General features: G+C 48.5%; 1 pseudogene across 1 annotated transcript in view; it reads right to left on the reverse strand.

Annotated features, from left to right (window-relative positions):
• LOC147118512 (uncharacterized) overlaps window positions 1-26,311 on the reverse strand; it is a 53,820-nt pseudogene that overhangs the window by 26,051 nt on the left and 1,458 nt on the right. Inside the window, exon 2 of the transcript XR_015077865.1 lies at window positions 845-1,366. The product of XR_015077865.1 is annotated as an uncharacterized LOC147118512 (transcript). The remainder of the gene's footprint in view (window positions 1-844; window positions 1,367-26,311) is intronic.

Consider the following 26,311-nt stretch of genomic DNA (forward strand, 5'->3'; position numbering starts at 1 on the left):
GGAGGGTAGATTATTATCTAAATGGCAATAGATTGGGAGATGGGGAAGTGCAGAGGGACCTGGGTGTTCTTGTGCAACAGTCACTGAAGGAGAGCATGCAGGTGCAACAGGCGATTAAGAAGGCAAATGGTATGTTGGCCTTCATATCAAGGGGGTTCGAGTATAGGAATAGGGATACCTTACTACAGCTGTACAAGGTGCTGGTGAGACTGCATCTGGAGTATTGTGTACAGTTTTGGTCGCCCCATCTGCGGAAGGATGTTCTTGCCATGGAAAGAGTGCAACGGCGATTCACCAGGCTGATACCTGGAATGGCGGGAATGACCTACGAAGAGAGATTAAATAGTTTGGGCTTGTACTCACTGGAGTTTAGAAGATTGAGAGGGGATCTCATCGAAACATATAAAATTATGGCAGGCCTGGACAGGCTGAATTCAGAGAGAATGTTTCCAATGGCCGGGGAGCACAGAACCAGGGGCCACAGTCTAAAAATAGCGGGCAAATCATTTAAAACAGAGATGAGGAAGAATTTCTTCACTCAAAGAGTGGTGAGCCTGTGGAATTCCCTGCCACAGAGGGCTGTGAAGGCTAATTCAATAAATATTTTCAAGAGAGAATTGGATATATTTCTGAAGGCTAAGGGGATTAAGGGTTACGGAGAAAAGGCGGGGACGGGGTACTGAACTGGTAAGATCAGCTATGATCTCAGACGAAGATCAGCCATGATCTCATTGAATGGCGGAGCAGGCTCGAAGGGCCGAATGGCCTACTCCTGTTCCTATCTCTATGTTTCTATGTTTCTATAATCCAAACCCTGCAGTCACTTGTGAACTCGCTGGTGTCTCAGCAGGTGGGATGAACGAGTGAATCCCTTCCCACACTCAGAGCAGGTGAACGGCCTCTCCCCAGTGTGAACTCGCTGGTGTGTCAGCAGGGTGGATGAATGAGTGAATCCCTTCCCACATACGGAGCAGGTGAATGGTCTCTCCCCGGTGTGAGTGCGCTGGTGTACAGTGAGCTCAGATGATCGCCTGAACCCAGTCCCGCAGTGAGAGCACTGAACGGTCTCTCCCCAGTGTGAAAACGTTGATGGTACGTCAGATCCCAGGAAGTTTTATAGCACTTCCCACAGTCCGAGCATTTAAATGGTCTCTCATCAGTGTGAACTCGCTGATGATTCAGCAGGATGGATGACTGAGTGAATCCCTTCCCACACACAGGACAGGTGAACGGCCTCTCTCCAGTGTGAACTCGCTGCTGTCTCATTAGGTGGGATGAATTAGTGAATCCCTTCCCACACACAGAGCAGGTGAACGGCCTCTCCCCGGTGTGACTGTGCTTGTGTGTCGATAAGCCAGAGGATCGGCTGAAGCCTCGACCACACACAGAACACGTGTATGGTTTCTCCCCGCTGTGAACGGTGCTTTTTGCTTCCATGTTCAGAGGCCGATGATATTCAGATCCGATGAGTTGAGTGACTCTGTCAGATCTTGACGTGATGTGTGGTTTGAGTTTGCTGTCTGTAAATCCTCCTCTTCCAATGCCCTGTAAAATTACTTTAAAATAGGGTGCGTGAGAGAGAACCCACAAGAAAACAAAGGTAGGTTGTGAAATTGAGTCCAATGAATCTGGTCATTTGTGGGGCCAGCACTAGAAGGAGAGAGAGAGAGGTGGGAGGGGGAGGGGGAGGGGGCAATGGAAAGTAACTTTATACATCTGCAACTCGACCAGAACTTTGACAGAACCTCCAAAACCCGCAACCTCCACAACCTAGAAGGACAAGGGCAGCTGTTGCATGGGAGCACCATCATCTCCAAGTTCCCCTCCAAGTCACACACCATCCTGACTTAGACATATTCATCGTTGCTGGGTCAAAATCCTGGAACTCCTTACCGAACAACATTGTGGGAGTACCTTCACCACACGGACTGCAGGAGTTCAAGAAGGCGACTCACCACCACATTCTCAACGGGCAACTGGGGATTGGCAATATTTGCTGCTCCTGCTAGCGACGCCCACATCCCAAGAATGAATTAAAACAAATCTGTATATGTAAACTGGATTAAAAGCCCCATCAGAGATACTTGTTCCTAAAACAATACTCTTTTACTTTGTAGGGACAGTGACCAACCAGAGATCAGGCCATCTTAGACTGGGCATTATGTAACAAGAAATGATTAATTAGCAATCTTGTTGTACGAGGCCCCTTGGGTCGGAGCGATCATAATATGATGGAATTCTTCATTAAGATGGAGAATGAAGTAGTTGACTCAGAGACTAGAGTCCTGAATTTAAATAAAGGAAACTGTGATGGTCTGAGGCGCGAGTTGGGTAGGATTGATTGGGGAATGTCACTCAAAGGGTTGACGGTGGATAGGCAATGGCAAGCGTTCAATGACCGCATGGATGAACTACAGAATTTGTTCATCCCAGTTTGGCATAAAAATAAAACAAAAAAGGTGACTCAACCGTGGCTAACAAGGGAAATTAGGGATAGCATAAGATCCATCGGTAGTGGGGAAAATGCTAGAGTCCATTATAAAAGATGTAATAGCTGAGCACTTGGAAAACAGTGACAGGATCGGACAAAGTCAACATGGATTTACAAAAGGTAAATCGTGCTTGACTAATCTACTGGAATTTTTGAGGATGTAACTGGTACAATAGATAAGGGAGAACCAGTGGATGTGGTATATTTGGACTTTCAGAAGGCTTTCGATAAGGTCCCGCATAAGAGATTAGCGTGTAAATTTAAGGCACATGGGATTGGGGGCAAGGTATTGACTTGGATAGAAAACTGGTTGGCAGACAGAAAGCAAAGAGTTGGAATAAACGGGTCTTCTTCTGAGTGGCAGGCAGTGACTAGTGGGGTACCGCAGGGATCGGTCCTTGGACTCCAGCTATTCACAATATATATTAATGATCTAGACAAGGGAACTAGATGTAATATCTCCAAATTTGCAGACGACACAAAGCTGGGTGGGCGTGTGTGCTGTGAGGAGGATGCCGCGAAACTGCAGGATGATTTGGACAGGTTGGGTGATTGGGCAGAAGCATGGCAGATGCACTATAACGTGGATAAATGTGAGGTTATCCACTTTGGTGGCAAAAACAGGAAGGCAGATTATTATCTGAATGGCAATAGATTGGGCGAAGGGGAAATGCAACGAGACCTGGGTGTCCTTGTGCACCAGTCGCTGATGGTAAGCATGCAGGTGCAGCAGGCGGTTAAGAAAGCAAATGGTATGTTGGCCTTCGTAGCGAGAGGCTTTGAGTACAGGAACAAGGATGTCTTGCTGCAGTTGTACAGGGCCTTGGTGAGACCACATCTTGAGTATTGTGTGCAGTTTTGGTCACCTTATCTGAGGAAGTATGTTCTTGCCATGGAAGGAGTTCAGCGAAGATTCACCAGGCTGATACCTGGGATGGCAGGAATGACGTATGAGGAGAGATTGGGTCAATTGGGCTTGTACTCGCTGGAGTTTAGAAGAATGAGAGGGGATCTCATTGAAACTTATAAAATTGTGACAGGACTGGACAGACTAGATGCAGGAAGGATGTTCCCGATGGTCGGTGAGTCCAGAACCAGGGGTCACAGTCTAAGGATAAAGGGTATGCCATTTAGGACAGAAATGAGGAGGAATTTCTTCACCCAGAGAGTGGTGAACCTGTGGAATTCTCTACCACAGAAGGCAGTAGAGGCCAATTCATTAAATATATTCAAGAAGCAGTTAGATATATTTCTTAAGGCTAAAGCGATCAAGGGATATGGGGAGAAGGTAGGGATAGGGTACTGAATTTGGATGATCAGCCATGATCACATTGAATGGCGGAGCAGGCTCGAGGGGCCGAATGGCCTACTCCTGCTCCTATCTTCTATGTTTCTATGTGTCTGTGTAACAACATAATCTCCTTTAGAATCCACCTCCCTTGACAGTCTCACATTTGAAATTGTTGGGTCCTCCTGGGCTCAGAAGTACCTTGATACATGTTGGTAGGAAGAACGAGGAGAGGCAATATAAACTAAAGGGTACAATTATAAAGTGGATTCATGAACAGAGGGACCTGGGGGTATGTGTGCACAAATCGTTGAAGGTGGCAGGGTCGGTTGAGAAAGTGGTTAAAAAAGCATACGGGATCCTGGGCTTTATAAAGATGAGGATATAGAATGCAAAAAAATGGTAACAACTTGCTTCGCATAGCCAAGGACCCTGTCAATCTAAAATGGAGGATCCTGTCAGCATAAAATGGTGGTGAAATGTCGACATCGCTGAGTCTGCCTAGCAAGCCGAACTGTTTGCACTCATACGAGCTTGTACTTTGGGAGAAGGATTAAAAATCAATGTACATACAGACCCTAGATATGCCTTTGGAGTAGTTCACGACTTTGGACAATTGTGGAAAAATCGAGGATTTCTGACCTCTTCGGGCAGTTCGATCTCTCACCGTCAGTTAGTCTCAGATCTCTTGCAAGCCCTTTTACTCCCCAAACAGATAGCTGTGATTAAATGCTCTGCCCATACCACTGGCCAAAACCCGCTAGATATAGGAAACCGCCGCGCTGATGAGGCGGCCAAAAATGCTCCTAGGAGTCACCAAATGATTGTGCCCCGAATGATGAGGCAGACTAAAAATTCCAAAAAGAATCAGTCTACCTCGGAAAAACTAATGCCAACCATCCAAGAGGTGATTAAGTTACAGGAGGACGCTCCTGATAGTGATAAGCATTTGTGGAGAGAATTGGGATGTGTATATAACCCTTTATCAAAACTCTGGACTACTCCCGCGGAACAGACTTGCATGTCTGATGAGCTAGCTTTATGGGTTATTGAATGTGTACACTTTGCAACTCATTGTGGTGCCAGGGCAGTGGGTGATTTGCTTCTAAGTACTTGGTGGCATCCAAGGCTTCAAGCAATAGCACAGAACATTCGCGATCGATGCCTGATTTGTCAACAACACAACCCTGGAAAGGGAGTGCCTTGCGAATGAGGAAAAACCCCTTTACCTGAGGGTCCCTTTGAGACCCTGCAAATGGACTACATTGAGTTGGAAAGATGTCAGTGTTACAAATACGTACTTGTCATTGTAGATGTATTTAGTAAATGGATCGAGGCATATCCAACCACAGACAATAAAGCCTCTACTGTTGTTAAGGTATTGCTGAGAGAGATCATACCTCGGTATGGTATTCCAACTCGGTTAAGTTCTGACAACGGTCCTCACTTCACTGCCGAAGTGAACAAGGAACTTTGTACCCAGTTGAACATTCATCAGCAATTGCATTGTGCTTATCGACCACAGGCTGCAGGACTTGTCGAAAGAACCAATCAGACTCTGAAGAACAAACTTGCTAAACTGGTAGCCGAAACCGGCTCCACTTGGTTGAAATTGCTTCCTGTGGCTCTCTTTCAGATCCGCACCACACCAGCGGGTAAAGCACGACTTACACCTGCTGAGATTATCTATGGTAGACCACTCAAGACTCCCTGGAACCAAAATGCTCCTACAACGGTGCATTTTCACCATATGACTGAAGAAATGACGACCTATGTCTTGGCTTTTACTAAGGTTTTGCGCGGGCTGCATTCACAGGTCCGTGCTGCATATGGTGAACTTCCTGACTTATCTGGTTCTCTAAAAATTGAACCAGGTTCGTATGTGATGGTTAAGAACTGGACTCGTAAAAGTCTAGATCCAAGGTGAGAAGGTCCATATCAGGTCTTACTAACAACCCCGACTGCAGCTAAGGTCGAGGGAAGAAGCGCATGGGTGCATTTCCACCACTGTAAATTGATTGGAGAAACCAATCAAAAGGGGGGGAGATAATCAGTAGTAAATCAGTACAGTATAGTAAATCAGTACAGTATATAGTAGATTTTACGAACAATCATTAATTTTATTTTGATTGATCAGCCATTGATAGGAGACTACAGAACTCGTGCTCGGCCTTGATAGAGGTGACTGCAGCTTTTACGAGGTCTGGTGTTGTGTTTGGATTGTTCTGGCCTGCTGAAATCCTACTCTTATTACACTTATTATACGATTTTAATTTTTAATTTTTAAAATTTTAGTTTTAAGTTTTTAACTTTTGATCTTGTGTAAGCACTTTGTTTTCCAGATTAATAGTTACTAAGTAGCATTGATTGATCACCAAGAATCAAGATGAGGACTTTATTACTGCTTCTGAGCGTTATCCTGCTCGCGGGCGGGGCGTTCAATCGACTGAAGAAATGTAAGAAAATCACACCTGGAACAACAGTCCATCTGTGCCGAAGAGATATTCTCCAGTACAAAGACAAGAATCTTAAAGCTTTCGGATCCTGGAACGTGACTAAATGGGACTTCTGTAATGGACTATTAAAAAAGGAAATCATCATCAGAAGAAGAAATTGAATTACTAAATATAGAGGGTGAAGCGAGTGAGATGGTAAAGGAGCAAGTTGAGAAAGAATTAATGGAGGAGGAGTATAATAGACTCAATAAGATAGAGATGGACCAGTAGGATGAAGCCCAGAATCACTGGGTACCTTAGATGGTTATCATAGAATGATAAAAGGGGGGAATGAGGATATAGAATGCAAAAAAATGGTAACAACTCGCTTCGCATAGCCAAGGACCCTGTCAATCTAAAATGGAGGATCCTGTCAGCATAAAATGGTGGTGAAATGTCGACATCGCTGAATCACTTGCATATTGTAAGAAATAATCATGTTAACTCAAGAAACAGTGAAGGCAGCAGGAAGTAAAATAAAAGAAGCTAAACTGATCTGTGGCTGCTAATATGGCTGGCACCCACGATGTCACACCTTGCTGGTGGAAACAGTGTAGGGCGGAGTGCAGAGGTTATACAGACAATAGGCGATCAGAAAACACATTACCATGATTGCAAACGCATTACCATAATGATTAGGTGATCGTGAAACCATTACCAGCATATTTACTTAACTATAAACCATTCAGTGAAATGTGACTTCTTTGTTTCATACTGCCAGGCCAGGAAATCAAATTAAATGTATACGTGTACAGCTCGGGATTGGTGCAGACTGTACGATGTGTTAATGTCTTCTCAAATGCAAGTATAATAATGTGGCACACTGTATGAAAGATTGCTTGCTCTGGTTTAACCTGTCGGACTCTTCTGGAGTCAGGACTGTGCTGTATCAGAGTAAGTCTCCCGGGATGACGGAATAAAAACTGTTGAACTCCACCAGTATTCGACTCAGTGTTTGTACTGAACCAGATTGAGGACCAAAAGAATCCGTTTCAACATTGAGAGGCATAGAGTACAAAAGGAAGGAAGTTATGATGAACCTTTATAAAACACTGGTTCGGCCTCAACTGGAGTATTGTGTCCAATTCTGGGCACTGCACCTTAGGAAGGATGTGAAGCCCTTAGAGAAGGTGCCGAAAAGATTTACAAAAATGGTTCCAGGGATGAGGGACTTCAGTTACGTGGATAGACTGGAGAAGCTGGGGTGGTTCTCCTTAGAGCAGAGAAGGTTGAGAGGAAATTTGATAGAGGAGTTCAAACTCATGAGGGTTCTGGACAGAGTAGATAGAGGGAAACTGTTTCCAATACCGGAAGGGTCGAGAACCAGAGGACACAGATTTAAGGTGATTGGCAGAAGAACCAAAGGCGACATGAGGAAAAACTTCTTTACGCAGCGAGTGGTTAGGATCTGGAATGCACTGCCTGAAAGGCGGATTCAATCACGGCTTTCAAAAGGGAATTTGATAAGTATCTCAAGTAAAGAAATGTGCGGGGTTACGGGGAAAGGGCGGGGAGTGGGACTAGCTGAAGTGGTCTTGCAGAGAGCCGGCACGGGCTCGACGGGCCGAATGGCCTCCTTCTGTGCTGTAACCATTCTATGATTCTATAAAATATTAGAAAGTTTGTTCCACAGAAGCACGAGGTTTATCTGCTTTTATTGATGAATTAAAAAAGTCTGTATTAAAACCTGAGCCAGTGTGTTGTGTGACAAAGAGCCTTGTGTCCAATGCGGGGAATAAAGGCCCACAGCCTCCCCTGGTCCCGGGCCCTGAACAAGGAACTCGTTGCCCTGCGGTTCAGACAATCAGCCGGCACTAGTCCCGCCCCTCGGGCTTCCCGATTGGTTGGAGGACCCGCCGCCGGCACGCTCCTCCTGCCCCGCCCCGCTCGCTCCCTATTGGAGGGGATGTTCCCGTCAATCAGGCCGTGGGCCCGGGTCCGCGAAGGGATCACGTTGACCGTCCAACTGACGCCGCTTGGTCTGGGGCCTCGCGGACTCTCAGGTTTTTCTGTTTCACTTTATTCTCTCCCGATCCACCCCTCCCCCCTGTAAAGTCTGTGGGTTGTGCAGTAAATAAATACACAGACTTTTGAAGTACAAACAAACAGGTCTTTACTATTCAGAGGTCAGGGCGAATCTGCCCTAGTTATCCTGTAACATCACTTATATACTGGTGTGGTCACTGTCGGTATTACCGTATACAGAAGCCAATCAAATAGTGCCACACCTAAAGTAGTTCTCTTAAAGATGAACGGTTACACTCAATCATTCCCTTAAAGGTAGACGGGTACATACACTACAATCCTCCCTTTTTAGCTTATTACTTACAGGGTCCCCGTTAAACATACATATCTTCAACTTCACATAACAATTTACAGATATACTCTCGGTGGAGAACAAACAATTTACAGAGATAATTCCGGTGGAGTCAACGTCATATAAAACAGTTTACAGATATACTTTCAGTGGGAACAGTTCACAGGTTCAGTCTCTGCGGAAACAGTTCATAGATTCAGTCTCTGATCTTGACTCATTCCGAACAGCATCTCTTTGGTGTAGCCGGTTCACATGGCTAGCGTGACTCCTCCATAGCCTTTTTCTTAACGTAACAGCTTGACCTTCCGTCCTGTTGAACCAGCAGTGCGGACTTTTACAACCAACTGGCTGTCTTGATAATTTTCGGGTTTTCAACTAATTTAGCTCCTTTCATGGTGTCCCGCCTGAGATGATAGTATTTTAGACAGTTATTATCTCCTGCTTCTTCTTTTTCTTTTCTGCCTTTTTGAAACTCTCGGAGCTCCTTTCTCTGCGGCCATCTGTAGCGCCACCAACTTTCTATGTTCCTTAGACCTTAAGTGCTTCATGCGGATTTCTGTACTTTGGGAGTTTTCATCACAAACTGGGCAGACCAGATCCTCATAATATTCAGTGTCACTCAATAGGTCATGATAGTATTCGGGGTCGTCCTGAGTTAGGCCAGTGAGGGGCCCTTCTACTTCCTTCTTATCCAACTGGACGTTAGCCGACGGTGGTTCCTTCTCTGACCATCTTTCTTGAAAAGACTTCTTCAAGCATTCATATTCATCCCGCTCTTCCTGGGATGTCTGCCATTCCTTCACGCCTGGCCTCATTTGTGAGTTCAATACCTTCCCTTCCATCGGGGATTCCGTTATCAGGCTATTTAATCCTTCTACTGAAGTAGCTGTTTCCGCATTCTTCTGTTCCCCTTGACGTAATTCAGCATACTTTTGACATCCATGTGCCAGCTGTGTTGCCCCCTCAGCTCTCTCCGTGACTTTTGGAAGCTCCGAATTCTTTCCCTTTGAAACCTGAAACTCGTGTTCCCATTTTGGAGTCTTGTCCCTCAGCGTGTATAAGAGTTGGCTGGCCGTTAACTCTTCTACGGGGATACTGTGGATTAGCGCCTTCTCCATTTCATCCACCTTTCCCTCCAATGTTTTCACCTTCCTTTCCTCCGGTCCTTTGGTTTTAAGCGCTCGAAGAAATTGCGCCTTGGTGTTCTCTAACTCCTGATCAGGGGCCATTCCTACAGTCTCTGTGTTCCTTCCATTGGCCTTTCCTTCCACTGCCCGGATTCCTAGTTGAATATGTTCTTCAAGTTGTTGGACCTCTGCCATTGCTGCCTCATATTTGTCTTGGGTTTCCTTCAATAATTTAACGAGTTCTTGGACATCTTGAATTTCACGTTCTGCTATGTCTTCCACCTCTAATTTTCCATCTACGGATGGAATCTCTACCGATGAATCTGTCTTGGCCTGGAGCTCGTCAAACATTTCCTGCAGCCTTTGTAATTCTCGCTCATGTTCAAACTTTAGTTGTTCATATGCTTTCACTAAAACTAGCTTTTCGGAGGTTGCCGAGTTAACCCCTTCCAGGATTGTAGTCTGGGCCCGTTCATACTGTTCCTTCAACTTGTTACACTCTGCTTGCAACGAGTCGTAGAGATGAACTGGGATAAAATCCTGGCTTCCTGAAGATTCCTCTTCCTTTAGGTCGTTCTGTAAATAGTGTAGTTCCTGAACAGTTTCAGGGAGATGTGATCGGTACTTGGCCATGATGGCTCTATGGTCGCTCTTTTCTCGAGCTAGCTGTCTCTGTTGTCTTTCCAGGTTCTCCCATTCAGTGTCCCAGAACTTTTCCATATTTTTCATCTCTTGTACGAGACGGTCACTCCACTGTTCTAATTGTTGTCGTACTTTGACATAAGTTTGAGTCCGAGCTCGGTGTTCTTCCATCGTGGATGAATCCTTAGCTTGAACAGGCTCAGAATTCTCTGTCAACCTGGAGTTCTGCTCTGTAACTTTATTCTTCTTGGTGACATAAGTCTTTCTGCATGTCTTTGTTTCCTTCCCCATCGTCGGCAAGTCCCCTTTAGCCTTGTCATGCATATTTGAATTGGTCTTATCGTCATCCATCTCAGAATCTGAGCTGATAGCTTGCACCGAATCCTCCTTCATTATGGCTTTTAGGTAGTGCCATTCCATGTCTATTTTCTTAATCCACTCCCGTCCTAGAAGTGGTGGTCCTCCCTCAGGTAATACGTACAAATTCATTCTTGGGTGTTCTTTCCCTCTATCTCTCACCTTGACTCTTATTTTCCCCATGGGGTATACATTATGCCCCGTGTATGTCTGTAATACGAACTTGGTATTTCTCAAAGGTATGTGAGAGAACAGCCGGTGGTAGTCCCTTCGGTTGATGACTGATAGAGCTGATCCAGTGTCCAGCTCCATTCGTACTTGGACTCCAGCTATTTTTAGTACGACCCAAATCGTTTGTAGATCAGTTTCTTTCCCCACATTGTGGATCTTCAGACTACCCAGCTCCTGGTTGTTTGGGTCTGAGTCTGAATTCTGTTCGTCTGAACTCTTTTCAGCCACCTTGTGTACCTTGTTGTACTTTTCTTGTGGTGGCTTCCGTTGATTGTTGGTCTTTTTCCCGGACCTGCATACCTTCGCGATGTGACCCAGTTTGCCACATTTCCGACACTCTTGGTTCTTAAACCAGCAGTGATTCTGGTCGTGCGTGGTCTTCCCACAACGGTAGCATTTTGTTGTGCTCGAAGTAATTTGGTCCACCCCGAGTGCCGCCGCCTTTAGCTGCATTTCGGCCGTTCCTTTCGCTGCGGCTTCGTGTGATGCAGCTATGAGGACAGCCCTGTCCAGTGTGAGGTCGTTTTCTTCCAGTAGTCGCTTCTGCGTTCCTTCTTTGGACAATTCGCATACGAACTTGTCCCGCAGTGCCTCTGTCAGATTCCCTCCGAACTGGCAGTATTTCGCTAGCCTACGCAGTTCGACCAAGTATTCCGCATTGCTTTCGTCTTTCCTCTGCGTTCTTGCGTAGAATTTGAATCGCTCAGCCAGCATCAACGGTGTGGGGTTCAAGTGGTCCTTCAGCACAGCCACAATTTCTTCGAAGGTCTGATCCGCTGGTTTAGCTGGTGCTATTAGATGCTTCAAGAGCCCATATGTTTTTGCCCCCATCGAGTTTAGCAATGTTATCGCCTTGTCGTCTTCCTCTATTTTGTTGGCTTCGCAATAGATCTCTATGCGTTCCACGTACGTGGCCCAGTCTTCTATTTCAGAATTAAAATCGTTAATATTCCCTCGCTTAGGCATCTTTCTTTCTTTGAAGCAGCACAGTATTTCTTTAAGTATTATTTACTTTCTTTTTTTTTTCTAAAATGGCGGTTTTCCTGTGAAAATGGCGGTTTCCCGCTCTTCCCTTCTCTCTCTCTCTCTCTCTCTCTGCCCACTTCAATGGCAGTTAAGATGGCGGTTCTTTTCCCGCAAAAATGGCGGTTTCCCGCTCTTCCTTTCTCTCCCCGCCCACTTCAATGGCGGTTTCCCGCCTCTGTCGTCTTCTCCGCCTAATGGCGGCTTTCCGCGTTTCTCCCTGGTGTAAGGGGTACGCTTTCCCCACAGCAGACAGGTTCAGCCGCTGGGCTGGCTCTCGCACAGCTTCCCTTACTCGGCTCTGTCTTTTCCTCCCGCCCGCACGGCTCTACCGGCGCTGGGTACACCCCGTTAACGGAGGACAGTTCAGCCGCTGGACTGGCTCTCGCGCAGTCTCTCTCTCCCCATGCTCGGCTCTGTCTCTCCCTCTCCCGCACGTTCGGTTCTACCGGCTCTGGGTACTCCGTAGGTGGAGAACAGTTCAGCTGCTGGACTGGCTCTCGCGCAGTCTCTCTCCCCGTTCTCGGCTCCTGCTCGCTCTCCCGCTCCCGCACGTTCGGTTTTGCCGGCTCTGAGTACCCCGTTGGTGGAGAACAGCTCAGCCGCTGGACTGGCTCCTCGCAGTCTCTCACTCCGCACCCGGCTCTCGCCCGCACGGTTCCCGTTCGCCTCCCCAGCCCTCTCGCAGACCGGTGTTTCCCTCCCCGGCTGCGGCTGGGTTTCTCCTCCCGCGCCTACTCGCAGGTTCAGCGCTTCGTGGCTGCGGTCGCTGCCCGGATTTTTCCCGCCGATCGCGGTCCGGCTGTCACCCGACGCCGTTGGACCCGACTTTTGGCCGGTACAGCTTCCCCTCGACCGAGGTCAAGTGCTCTGCCCTTCTCCTCCGGATACTTCTACCCCTTCCCCTACTCACAGTCTCTTCGGCCGCCTTGTTTCTTGCTGGTCGGCTCACTCCACACCGTGGTAGCAGGGTAATCAGTGCCTGTTGCTGATGAAGCTTTTGTTGCTAGTCTTCCAGCTTCTGTAAAGTACCACACTTTCTGTTGTTGTAGCCTCGTGTTTTCTTTTGGTAGCACGGCGAGGGCGGTTGCCTCTCTTCAACGCTCTTTGTTACTTTGCTATTCTTGCCGCAGGGTACGATCGGACTCGTCGCCACTGTAAAGTCTGTGGGTTGTGCAGTAAATAAATACACAGACTTTTGAAGTACAAACAAACAGGTCTTTACTATTCAGAGGTCAGGGCGAATCTGCCCTAGTTATCCTGTAACATCACTTATATACTGGTGTGGTCACTGTCGGTATTACCGTATACAGAAGCCAATCAAATAGTGCCACACCTAAAGTAGTTCTCTTAAAGGTGAACGGTTACACTCAATCGTTCCCTTAAAGGTAGACGGGTACATACACTACACCCCCCACCCCGGGTGATTCTCCACCCCACCCTGCGTGATTCTCCACCCAATCGGAGTGGAGAAAACTCACTGTGCATCACCGATCGCGACTCTGTAACCGACACCAAGGCCTTCCCCGGAATGCACCGCGCCGACTCCGTCCAAAAGGATCCGTGTGCGCAGGCGCAGCTCCGAGTGGGGGAGGGGAATTGGTGTCCTCTGGGCATGCGCAGTTATTACCCTTTGTGACCGGGAGGGGGCGCTGCGCCGGACTCGGCGCAAACTGCCGTCCCGCGTGCGCATGCGCGGACTCGGCTGTCAATCAGCCAGAAGAGGTCGCTGGTGAGACCAGTGAAGAAAGAAAGACTTGCATTTATATAGCGCCATTCGCCTCCACCGGACGTCCCAAAGCACTTTACAGTCAATGAAGTACTTTTGAAGTGTAGTCACTGTTGTAATGTGGGAAACGCAGCAGCCAATTAGCGCACAGCAAGCTCCCACAAACAGCAATGTGATAATGACCAGATAATCTATCATTTTGTTACTTTTATTGAGGGATAAACATTGACCAGGACACCGGGGATAATTCCTCTGCTCTTTCCCACATTACAACAGCGACTACACTTCAAAAGTACTGCATTGGCTGTAAAGCACTTCAAAGCGTCTGGTGGTCATGAAAGCACTGTATGAATGCAAGCTTTTCCTTCTTGAAATAATGCCATGGGATCTATTATATCCACCTGAGAGAGCAGGCAGGGCCTCAGTTTAATGTCTCATCCGAAAGACACCACCTCCGACAGTGCCGCACCTCCCTCAGTACTGCACTGGAGCATCAGCCTAGATTTTTGTGCTCAAATCTCTGGAGTGGGACTTGAACCCACAACTATTACTGACTTGGAGATGAGGGTGCTACCAACTGAGCCACTGGCTGACACTAAAGGACAAGTAGTTCTGACGAAAGGTCATCGACCTGAAACGTTAACTCTGTTTCTCTCTCCACAGATGCTGCCTGACCTGCTGAGTATTTCCAGCATTTTCTGTTTTTATTAAAGAAACGAGGGAGTGATTGCTGACAGGAAGAATGTTGGGTCGTCCTGCGCATGCGCACCTCCCTGGCGGCTGAGGCGAAACACCGACTCGCCCCCACCTGAGCCGCGCACGCGTACCAGATGTTGCGGCTCCGCATGCACACCCGATGTTCCAACCGCGGGGTTTTGTGCGCTGAGCATGCGCATCGTGGATCGATCGGGACGGGCGATTGTGGAGCAGGAGGGAGAGCATGGGGGCCATGAGCACATGCGCGGGACTCAGAGTCAACAGAGTGCTTTCTGCAGCGCTGGGGCTTGTGGGTATTACAGCCGCCATTACTGCTGATCCTTTCAACCAACCTGTGCAGCAGCTGGGGCCTGAAAATCAGCTTCACTGCCCCTAGGGTCGGAAAGGGGAAAATTAAACAACAGTTTGCCTCTGATTCTTTTCTGAACTCAATTTACAGGGTTATAGAAGTGGAGCAGTTACAGGCGGGAAGCTCAGACCAAACATCATGTCAAAATCTGACAGAGTCACTCGATTCATCCGGACCTGAATATCATCGGCCTTTGCACATGGAAGGAGAAAGCAGCGATTGCAGCGATGACAAACCGCACATGTGTTCGGTGTGTGGACGCAAATTCAGCTGATTGCCTGACCTGGTGAGACACGTGCACCGTCACACCGGGGAGAAACCGGGTGATATACCTATCAATTCGTCCAATGAAAAGCGACGAGTTAGGAAAGTAACTATAGGTTTTTATTGACTAAATAACAGAGCCCACCCTCATGGGTGATCGGATCCAACAAGGAGGAATACCAGCCAGTCGACTACCTTTATACCTGGGCAGGTAGGTGGAGCCATGGGCGGAGTCAGTGATGGTCAGCCCAGGTATAACAGCGTGACAAGAGGCGACCTCGTATAGTGATACAACAGTGAGAACAGTGATAACAATATAACAGTGATAACTATAGTGTAACGATAGTGAACGATAAAAGTGGTTTACCACATTCACCCCTTCTTTAGATTTGAGTCCGGCGGGGTGAAGTGTACTACCAGTTCTGGTATGTCAGTCTGTCCGGAGGCCTCGTAAGCCTCTCCGATCGTCGCAGCGGCGGTGTTGCATTATCCGGTGTTAATGCTGGTGTCTGCGTGGTCGGCGAAGGCTCGTGGGGTTCCGGCGAAGGCTCGTGGGGTTCCGGCATGCCGTCTACCTGGGCTGGGATTGGGGGGGTGGTGGGGGGGGGTAAAGGTGGTGTCTCCGGAGTGCCCGAGGGTGCGAGGTCTCGTAAGGAGACAGTATCCTCCCGCCCGTCTGGTTAGGCCACGTAGGCGTACTGGGGGTTGGCGTACAGGAGGTTCACCCTTTCTACCAGGGGGTCCGTTTTATGGGCCCTCACGTGCTTTCGCAGCAAGACGGGCCCCGGAGAGGTCAGCCAGGTTGGTAGAGTGGTTCCCGTAGTCGACTTCCTGGGGAAAACAAACATTCGTTCATGGGGGGTGGCGTTAACGGCAGTGCAAAGTAGTGACCGGATGGAATGCAGCGCTGTCGGGAGGACTTCCTGCCAGCGGGAGGTTGGGAGGCCCTTAGACTTTAGGGCTAAGAGGACGGCCTTCCATACCGTCGCGTTCTCTCTTTCCACCTGGCCGTTCCCTCGGGGGTTGTAGCTGGTGGTCCTGCTTGCAGCAATACCTCTCGCTAGCAGGAACTGATGGAGTTCCTCGCTCATGAAGGAGGAGCCCCGGTCACTATGTATATAGTTTGGGAACCCAAACAAGGCGAAGAGGTCGTTCAGGCATTTGATGACCGTGGTACTGGTCATGTCTGGGCAGGGGAAGGCAAAGGGGAAACGGGTGTACTCATCAACGATGTTGAGGAAGTACACATTACGGTCGGAGGACGGGAGGGGCCCCTTAAAGTCGATGCTCAGGCGCTCGAAGGGGCGGGTGGCCTTGATCAGGCTTGCTCTGTCCGGCCGAAAGAAGTGCGGTTTGCACTCAGCACAGGTCTGGCAGTTCCTGGTCATGGTCCTGACCTCCTCGATGGAGTATGGCAGGTTGCGGGCCTTAATGAAGTGGTAAAGTCTGGTGACCCCGGGGTGGCAGAGGTCGTTGTGGAGGGTCTGAAGTCTATCACTTTGCGCGCTGGAGCATGTAATTCGTGACAGAGCATCAGGGGGATCGTTCAGCTTACCTGGCCGGTACAAGATATCATAATCATAGGTGGATAGTTCGATTCTCCACCTCAATATCTTGTCATTCTTGATTTTGCCCCTCAGCTTGTTATTAAACATAAAAGCGACCGAACGCTGGTCGGTGAGGAGGGTAAATCGTTTGCCTGCCAGGCAATGCCTCCAGCGTCGTACCGCCTCCACAATCGCTTGGGCCTCCTTCTCGACCGACGAGTGTCGGATCTCAGGGCCCTGTAGGGTCCTTGAGAAGAAGGCCACTGGTCTCCCCTCCTGGTTAAGGGTAGCGACTAGGGCGAAGTCGGATGCATCGCTCTCCACTTGGAAGGGGATGGACTCGTCCACTGCGTGCATTGTGGCCTTGGCGATGTCTCCCTTAATGAGGGAGAAGGCTGCGCACGCTTCCTCCATAAGGGGGAAGGATGTGGACTTCATGAGGGGTCTGGCTTTGTCTGCATAATTGGGCACCCATTGGGCATAGTAGGCGAAGAGCCCCAGGGTTCTCTTCAGAGCCTTTGGACAGTGGGGGAGGGGTAGCTCCATGAGGGGACGCATTCTTTCGGGGTCGGGGCCGATGACTCCGTTCTCTACTACACAGCCGAGGATGGCAAGGCGCGAGGTGTTAAACACACATTTCTCCTTATTGTAGGTGAGGTTCAGCCGTTGGGCCGTACGGAGGAATCTCTCCAGATTAACGTCATGGTCCTGCCGGTCGCGGCCGCAGATGGTGACGTTATCTAGGTAGGGGAACGTGGCATGCAGCCCGTTCTGGTCAACCATCCGGTCCATCTCCCTTTGGAAGACCGAAACCCCATTGGTGACGCCGAAGGGAACCCTAAGGAAGTGGTAGAGGCGGCCGTTCGCCTCGAAGGCTGTATACTGGCGGTCCTCAGGGTGGATAGGGAGTTGGTGGTAGGCCGACTTAAGGTCGATGGTCGAGAATACTCGGTATTGTGCAATCTGATTGACCATGTCAGATATGCGGGGAAGGGGGTATGCGTCCAGCTGGGTGTACCTGTTTATGGTCTGGCTGTAGTCGATGACCAGGCGATTTTTATCGCCGGTCTTAACGACCACGACCTGGGCACGCCAGAGGCTGCTGCTCCCCTCGATAATGCCCTCTTTCAGGAGGCGCCGCACCTCATAGCTAATGAATGCTCTGTCCCTGGCGCTGTACCGCCTGCTCTTGGTAGCGACGGGTTTGCAGTCGGGGGTTAGGTTAGCGAACAGGGAAGGTGGCGGGACCTTGAGGGTGGATAGGCTGCAGGTGTTACGCGGTGGGCGGTTTAACATCCGCTGGTTGTCGACTGTGAGTGGGGGGAGGGGTCCACCGTATGCTAGGGTGACACTTTGGAGGTGGGATTGGAAGTCCAGCCCTAGTAGGACGGCAGCGCAGAGCTGGGGGAGGACGAGGAGTTTAAAGTTTTTATACTCCGTACCCTTAACCGACAGGGTCACAGCACAGTAGCCGCTGATGTCCGTGGCGTGGGAGCTCGATGCCATTGAGATTCGGTTGCGCATTGGCAGGACAGGGAGGGAGTAGTGGCTCACCGTGTCTGGGTGGATGAAGCTCTCCGTGCTTCCGCTGTCGAACAGGCAGGTCGTGGCGTGGCCGTTTACTTTGATGTCCATCATCGACTTGGACAGGTGATGCGGGCGGGCTTGATCCAGAGTGACGGAGGCTAGTGTGTAGTTGAGCGAGTCATTGTCGTCTGCGGGTGAGGCGGTCATCGGGTCCGGAGGCACGGTGGCAGTCGAGCGTGGTGGGTAAAATGGCGTCTCCCACGAGGTTAGACAAAATGGCTGCCCCCATAACTCACATGAGGCACTATTGGTGTCGGTTGCCTTGATCAAAGATGGCCGCCCCATGACTCACGTGTGGGGATGCTGGCCTCTGTTGCCTTGAAGGAAGATGGCCGCCCCCACAGTTCGCATGAGGCACTGCTGGCCTCTGAAGATCCACTCCTGCAGGCCTTAGCAAAATGGCCTTTCTTCCTGCAGGTTGAGCAGGTGGAGTTCCTAGCTGGGCAGCGCGGCCTCGGGTGTTTCTCCTGGCCGCAGAAAAAGCAGCCGCGGGGGTCCGATGTCGGAGCCGGTACCGGGGGTGGCAGTCCCGATCGGGTCCGGGACGCCGACGCTGAGGTAGGTCCCGGGGGCGGCGCGGTGAAGGGTATTGTGGTAGGGGTCGGGCCCGAGGCCCTGGGTCGCAAACAGTACCTGGAAAACGCCTCCTGGTCCCAATGGGCCACCTCCAGGGAGAGAGCGAGGGCTGCAGCTTTGTCCAGGTCGAGGTCCCTTGCTTCCAGTAATCGCTGCCGTGAGTAGTCGGACCGTAGGCCTTTCACGAAGGCATCGCGGATGTTGTCTTCCGTATTTTCTGCCGCCGTTACTGCTTTAAAGTTACAGTCTCTGCCGAGTGCTTGCAGCACCCGTAAAAATTCCTCCACCGGCTCCCCTGGCAGTTGCGGGCGGGACCTTAGGAGGTGCCTGGTATACATGGGGTTTACCGGGGTTTGGTACTGTCTTTTCAGCCGGTTGATGGCGTCCTCGTATGTTTTAAGGTCCCGGATGAGCGCGAATACTTTAGGGCTCAGTTGGGCATTCAGGACTCTTAGCTTGGATCTCTGAGGCACGCTGGACTCTTCCAGGTAGGCTTCAAAGCAGCCCAGCCAGTGATCGAAGTCGAGGGCTGAGTTCGCTGCCCGTGGATTTAGATCCAGGTACGGTGGTCTGAGGGCTCGCAGCCAAGCCGGCTGCTGTGACTGTTGTGGCTCGGCGTCTGAAGGTTGCTGTGGCTGTTGTGGCTGGGCGTCTGGCTGGTCAAACATCTTAAAATTTAGTCAATAAAATTGATATACCTATCAATTCGTCCAATGAAAAGCGACGAGTTAGGAAAGTAACTATAGGTTTTTATTGACTAAATAACAGAGCCCACCCTCATGGGTGATCGGATCCAACAAGGAGGAATACCAGCCAGTCAACTACCTTTATACCTGGGCAGGTAGGTGGAGCCATGGGCGGAGTCAGTGATGGTCAGCCCAGGTATAACAGCGTGACAAGAGGCGACCTCGTATAGTGATACAACAATGAGAACAGTGATAACAATATAACAGTGATAACTATAGTGTAACGATAGTGAACGATAAAAGTGGTTTACCACACCGGGTAAAAGTGGGGACGGTGGGAAGGGATTCAGTTCCCCGTCTGCATTGGAAGTTCAACGGCGCAGTCACACCAGGGACAGTCCGTTCACCTGCTCCGTGTGTGGAAAGGGATTTGTTTGTTCATCCCACCTGCAAACACACCAGCGAGTTCACACTGGGGAGAAACCATTTCAGTGTTCTGACTGTGGGAAGAGCTTTAAAAGCCCCGGGCATTTCAAGCAACACCAGCGAGCTCACACTGATGAGAGACCATTTCAATGTTCTGACTGTGGGAAGAGCTTTAAAAGTGCCCAGTATCTGAAGGGACACCAGCTTGTTCACACTGATGAGAGACCATTCCAGTGTTCTGACTGTGGGAAGAGCTTTAAAAGCCCCGGGGAACTGAAGGGACACCAGCTTGTTCACACTGGGGAGAGACCATTTCAGTGTTCTGAGTGTGGGAAGAGCTTTAAAAGCCCCTGGGATCTGAAGGAACACCAGCTTGTTCACACTGGGGAGAGGCCGTTTAAATGTTCTGACTGTGGGAAGAGCTTTAAAAGCCCCCAGTATCTGAAGCAACACCAGCGAGCTCACAGTGATGAGAACCCCTTTAAATGTTCTGACTGTGGGAAGAGCTTTAAAAGCTCCGGGGAGCTGAAGAGACACCAACACCTACACACTGGGGAGAGGCCGTTCACCTGCTCCGTGTGTGGGAAAGGATTCGCTCGGTCCTCCAACCTGCTGGCACATCAGCTTGTTCACACTGACGAGAGACCCTTTAACTGTCCTGACTGTGGGAAGAGCTTTAAAAGCTCCGAGGAGCTGAAGAGACACCAGCGAGTTCACACCGGTGAGAGACCGTTCACCTGCTTCATGTGTGGGAAGGGATTCACTGAGTCATCGCACCTGATGTCACACCAGTTTGTTCACACTGGAGAGAATCCCATTAAATGTACTGACTGTGGAAAGATCTTTAAAAGCTCCGGGAATCTGAAGAGACACCAAAACCTACACACCGGGAAGAGACCGTTCACCTGCTCTGTGTGTGGGAAGGGATTCACTCAGCCCTCCAACCTGCTGGTACACCAGCTTGTTCACACTGGGGAGAGACCATTTCAGTGCTCTGACTGTGGGAAGAGCTTTAAAAACCCCGGGGATCTAAAGCGACACCAGCTTGTTCACACTGATGAGAGACCATTTCAGTGTCCTAACTGTGGGAAGAGCTTTAAAAGCCCCGAGGAACTGAAGGAACACCAGCTTGTTCACACTGACGAGAGACCCGTTAAATGTTCTGACTGTGGGAAGAGCTTTAAAAGCTCAAAGAGCCTTAAGAGACACCAGCGTGTTCATACTGATCATTGAATCTAACAGCACAGAAGGAGGTGATTCGGCCCATCGTGTCTGTGCCGGCTCTTTGAAAGAGCTGTCCAATTTAGTCCCAAACCCCAGCTTTATCCCCAGAACTCTGCAAACTAGTCCTCTTCAAGGACATAGAAACATAGAAGATAGGAGCAGGAGTAGGCCATTTGGCCCCTCGAGCCTGCTCCGCCATTCGATGAGATCATGGCTGATCATCCAAACTCAGTACCCCGTACCTGCCTTCTCCCCATATCCCTTGATACCTTTAGCTCTAAGAAATATATCTAACTCCTTCTTGAATATATTTAAAGACTTGGCCTTAACCGCCTTCTGTGGTAGAGAATTCCACAGGTTCACCACTCTCTGGGTGAAGAAATTCTTCCTCATCTCTGTCCTAAATGGCTTACCCCTTATTCTTAGACTATGACCCCTGGTTCTGGACTCTCCGACCATCGGGAACATTCTACCTGCATCTAGTTTGTCCAGACCTGTCAGAATTTTATAAGTTTCGATGAGATCCCCTCTCATTCTTCTAAACTCCAGCGAATATAAGCCCAATCGACCCAATCTCGCCACATATGTCATTCCTGCCATCCCAGGGATCAGCCTTGTGAATCTTCGCTGAACTCCTTCCATGGCAAGAACATCCTTCCTCAGATAAGGTGACCAAAACTGCACACAGTACTCAAGGTGTGGTCTCACCAAGGCCCTGTACAACTGCAGCAGGACATCCTTCCTCCTGTACTCAAACCCATTTGCTATGAAGGCCAACATACCATTTGTCTTCTTCACCGCCTGCTGCACCTGCATGCTTACCTTCAGCGACTGGTGCACAAGAACACCCAGGTCTCTTTGCACTTCCCTTTCTCCCAATCTCGCAGCACACACGCCCACCCAGCTTTGTGTCGTCTGCAAACTTGGAGATATTACATCTAGTTCCCTTATCTAGATCATTAATGCATATTGTGAATAGCTGGAGTCCAAGGACCGATCCTTGCGGTACCCCACTAGTCACTGCCTGCCACTCGGAAAAAGACCCGTTAATTCCTACTCTCTGCTTTCTGTCCGCCAACCAGTTCTCTATCAAAGTCAATACCTTGCCCCCAATCCCATGTGCCTTAACTTTACACGCTAATCTCTTATGCGGGACCTTATCGAAAGCCTTTTGAAAGTCCAAATACACCACATCTATTGGTTCTCCCTTATCTATTTTCCCAGTTACATCCTCAAAAAATTCCAGTAGATTAGTCAAGCACGATTTACCTTTTGTAAATCCATGTTGACTTTGTCCGATCCTGTCACTGTTTTCCAAGTGCTCAGCTATTACATCCTTTATAATGGACTCTAGCATTTTCCCCACTACCGATGTCAGGCTTACCGGTCTGTAATTCCCCGCTTTCTCTCTGCCACCCTTTTTGAATAGTGGGGTAACATTAGCTACCCTCCAATCCATGGGTACAGTTCCAGATTCCAGCGAATTTTGGAAGATGATCAGCAATGTATCTACTATTTCTAGGGCCACTTCCTTAAGTACCCTAAGATGTAGATTATCAGGCCCTGGGGATTTATTGGCCTTCAATCCCATCAATTTCCCCAACACCATTTCCCTACAAATACTGATTTCTTTCACTTCCTCCCTCTCATCAGACCCTATGCTCTCCAACATCTCTGGGAGGTTATTTGTGTCCTCCTTTGTGAAGACAGAACCAAAATATGCATTTAATTGATCAGCCATTTCTTTGTTCCCCATTATAACTTCCCCTGCTTCTGACTGCAAGGGACCTACACTTGATTTCACTAATCTTTTTCTCTTCACATATCTATAAAAGCTCTTACAGTCAGTTTTTATGTTCTCTGTCCAATTACCATTTGAAAGTTCCTGTGGAACCTGATTCCAGCATCCTTTCAGATGGTGCATTCCAGATCTTAACAACCCTCTGTGTGAAAACAATTCTCCTCATTCCCCTCTAGTTCTTTTAGCAACTATTTTTAATCTGCAACCTTTGGTTACCGACCCACTTGCCAGAGTGAACAGTTTCTCCCTACTTGCTCGATCAAAACCCCTCATCATTTTGAACACCTCTATTAGGTCTCCTCTTAACCTTCTCTGCTCTAAGGGGAACAATCCCAACTTCTCCAATCTCTCCACATAACTGAAGTCCCTCATCCCTGGTACCATCCTGGTCAACCTCCTCTGTACCCTCTCCAAGGCCTTGATATCCTTCCTAAAGTGTGATGCCCAGAACTGTACACAAGACTCCAGCTGAGGCCAAAACACTGCAGCTGTACAAAACCCTGGTTAGACCACACCTGGAGTACTGTGAGCAGTTCTGGGCATCACACCTTAGGAAGGATATATTGGCCTTGGAGGGAGTGCAGCGCAGGTTTACCAGAATGATACCCGGACTTCAAGGGTTAAGTTATGAGGAGAGATTACACAAATTAGGGTTGTATTCCCTGGAATTTAGAAGGTTGAGGTGTGATCAGATCGAAGTTTTCAGGATATTAAGGGGAACAGATAGGGTAGATAGAGAGAAACTATTTCCGCTGGTTGGGGATTCTAGGACTGGGGGCAGACCTTTCAGGAGTGAAATTAGGAAACACTTCTACACACAAAGGGTGCTGGAAGTTTGGAACTCTCTTCCGCAAATGGCAATTGATGCGAGATCAATTGTTAATTTTCAATCTGAGATTGAGAGGTTTCTGTTAACCAAAGGTGTTAAGGGATATGGGCCAAAGGCGGGTGTATGGAGTTAGGTCACAGATCAGCCATGATCTCATTGAATGGCGGAACAGACTTGAGGGGCCGAATGGCCTCCTCCTGTTCCTCTGTTCCTAGTGATTTGTAATGGTTTAGTGTAACTTCCTTGTTTTTGTATTCAATGGCCCTATTTACAAAGCCAAGTATCCCATACACTTTCTGAACCGCCTCACCAACTTGCCGTGGCACTTTCAAAGATTTGTGAATATGGACCCCCAGGTCCCTCTGCTCTTGCACCCCCTCAAAATAGTCCCATTTAGATTATACGGCCTCTCCCTGTTGTTTCTCCCAAAGTGCATCACTTCTCACTTATCCTCATTTAATTTCATCTGCCTTGTGTCTGCTCATTTCACAGTCTGTCTCTGTCCTTCTGAAGTCTGCTATTACTATGCTCACTATTTACAACGTTGCCAAGTTTTGTATCATCCGTAAATTTTGAAACTTGTACACCTATACCCAAGTCCAGGTCATTTATATATAACAAGAAAAGCAATGGTCCTAATCCCGACCCCTGGGGGAACCCACTGCATACTTCCCTCCAGTCAGAAAAACATCCCTCAGCACTGCTCACTGTCTCCTCTCCCTTAGCCAATTATATACCCAAATTACCATCAGCCCTTTAATTCCCTGTGCTTCTATTTTCCGAGTAAGTCTCTTGTGGTACTTTATCAAATGCCTTTTGAAAGTCCATATATACAACATCTGCTGCACTACCTTCATCAACCCTCTGTTAATTCATCAAAGAACTCAATCAGTTTAGTCAGACACGATTTACCTTTAACAAATCCATACTGGCTGCCCCTTATTAACCCATGCTTCTCCAAGTGAGAATTAATTTTGTCCTTGACACTGGTCTCTAGTCGTTCACCCACCACTGACATTAGACTGATTGGCCTGTAGTTACCAGGTTTATCCCTCTCCCCTTTTTTAAACAGGGTGTAACATTTGCAATTCTCCAGTCCTCTGGCACCACTCCCATATATCTGAGGGAGATTGAAAGATTGTGGTCAGAGCTTCTGCTGTCTCCACCCTAGCTTCCCTCAGCAATCTAGGATGCATCCCATCTGCACCGGGTGACATGTTAACGTTGAGTGATGACAACCTATTGAGCACCTCCTTTCTATCCAATTTTATCCAATTTCTCTACTCCCCCTCCTCTACTGCGACATTAACTTCATCCTCTTCTTTTGTGAAGACAGATGCGAAGTACTCATTCAGTACCTCAGCCATGCCCTTTGCCTCCGTATGATGAGCTCCTATTTGGTCCCTAATCGGCCCCACCATTCCTTTAACTATCCTTTTACTTTTCATATCTTTATAGAAGATTTTTGGGTTCTCTTTTATGTTACCCACTAATCTTTTCTCATATTGTCTCTTTGCCCTTCTTATATCCTGTTTCAATTTCCCCCGCACTCTCTGTATTCTGCCTGGTTTTTGACTGTATTTTGCACCTGACATTTGTTGTAAACCTCCTTTTTCTGTTTTATTCTAACCTCTCTATCCTTTCTCATCCAGGGAGCTCGAGCTTTGGATGGCCCATCTTTCCCCCTTATGGGAATATGCTTGGTTTGTACCTGAACTATCTCAGCCTTGAAGGCCTGCCATTGGTCATTCGCTGTTTTCCTGGACAATCTTTGTTTCCAGCCCACCTGTGCTCAATCCCTTCTCAAATCACTGAAATTGGCTCTCTTCCAGCTGGGTATTTTCACAATTGATTCTTCTTTGTCCCTTTCCATAACTACTTTAAACCTAATGATATTGTGATCACTGTTAACCAGATCCCTCCTGCCCCAGAACCGATGAGAGACCCTTTAAATGTTCTGACTGTGTAAAGAGGTTTCAGAGTTCATCCAACCTGCTGAGTCACCAGCGAGTTCACACAGCTCTTCAAAGAAAGGAAGATGTTTTAGAAAGGCTGGCGACATTAAAAGTTCACAGCCATCTCAGAGTAGTGTCCCTTTAATTACAATCTCGCAGAACAAGAAGAATCACTGTCCCTTTAACTACCACAAATCCCTGTGTGGAGGAGAGGGGAGATACAGTATGTCCCAGTAACTGTCGCAGAACAGAATTAGTGACCCTGTCCCATAAGGGCTTGTCCCTCCCCCACTCCCTGTTTTTCCTCAAGTGTCTCATCCTTAAAATTCTCATCCTTGTTTTCAAATCCCTCCATGGCCTCGCCCCTCCCTATCTCTGTAATCTCGTTCAGTCACACAACCCCCCGAGATGTTTGCGCTTCTCTAATTCTGGCCTCTTGAGCATCCCCGATTTTAATCGCTCCACCATTGGCGGCCGTGCCTTCAGTTGCCTGGGCCCTAAGCTCTGGAATTCCTTCCCTAAACCTCTCCATCTCTCTACCTCTCTCCTTCTTTAAGATGCTCCTTAAAACCGACCTCTGACCTTTTCTAACGCCCCTGTGAAGAGCCTTGGGACGTTTCGCAACATTAAAGGCGCTTTATAAATACAAG

The sequence above is a fragment of the Somniosus microcephalus genome, chromosome 4 (genome assembly GCF_052327205.1).
Source record: "Somniosus microcephalus isolate GS21.2 chromosome 4, FLI_Smic_1.0, whole genome shotgun sequence".
Classification (NCBI taxonomy): domain Eukaryota; kingdom Metazoa; phylum Chordata; class Chondrichthyes; order Squaliformes; family Somniosidae; genus Somniosus; species Somniosus microcephalus.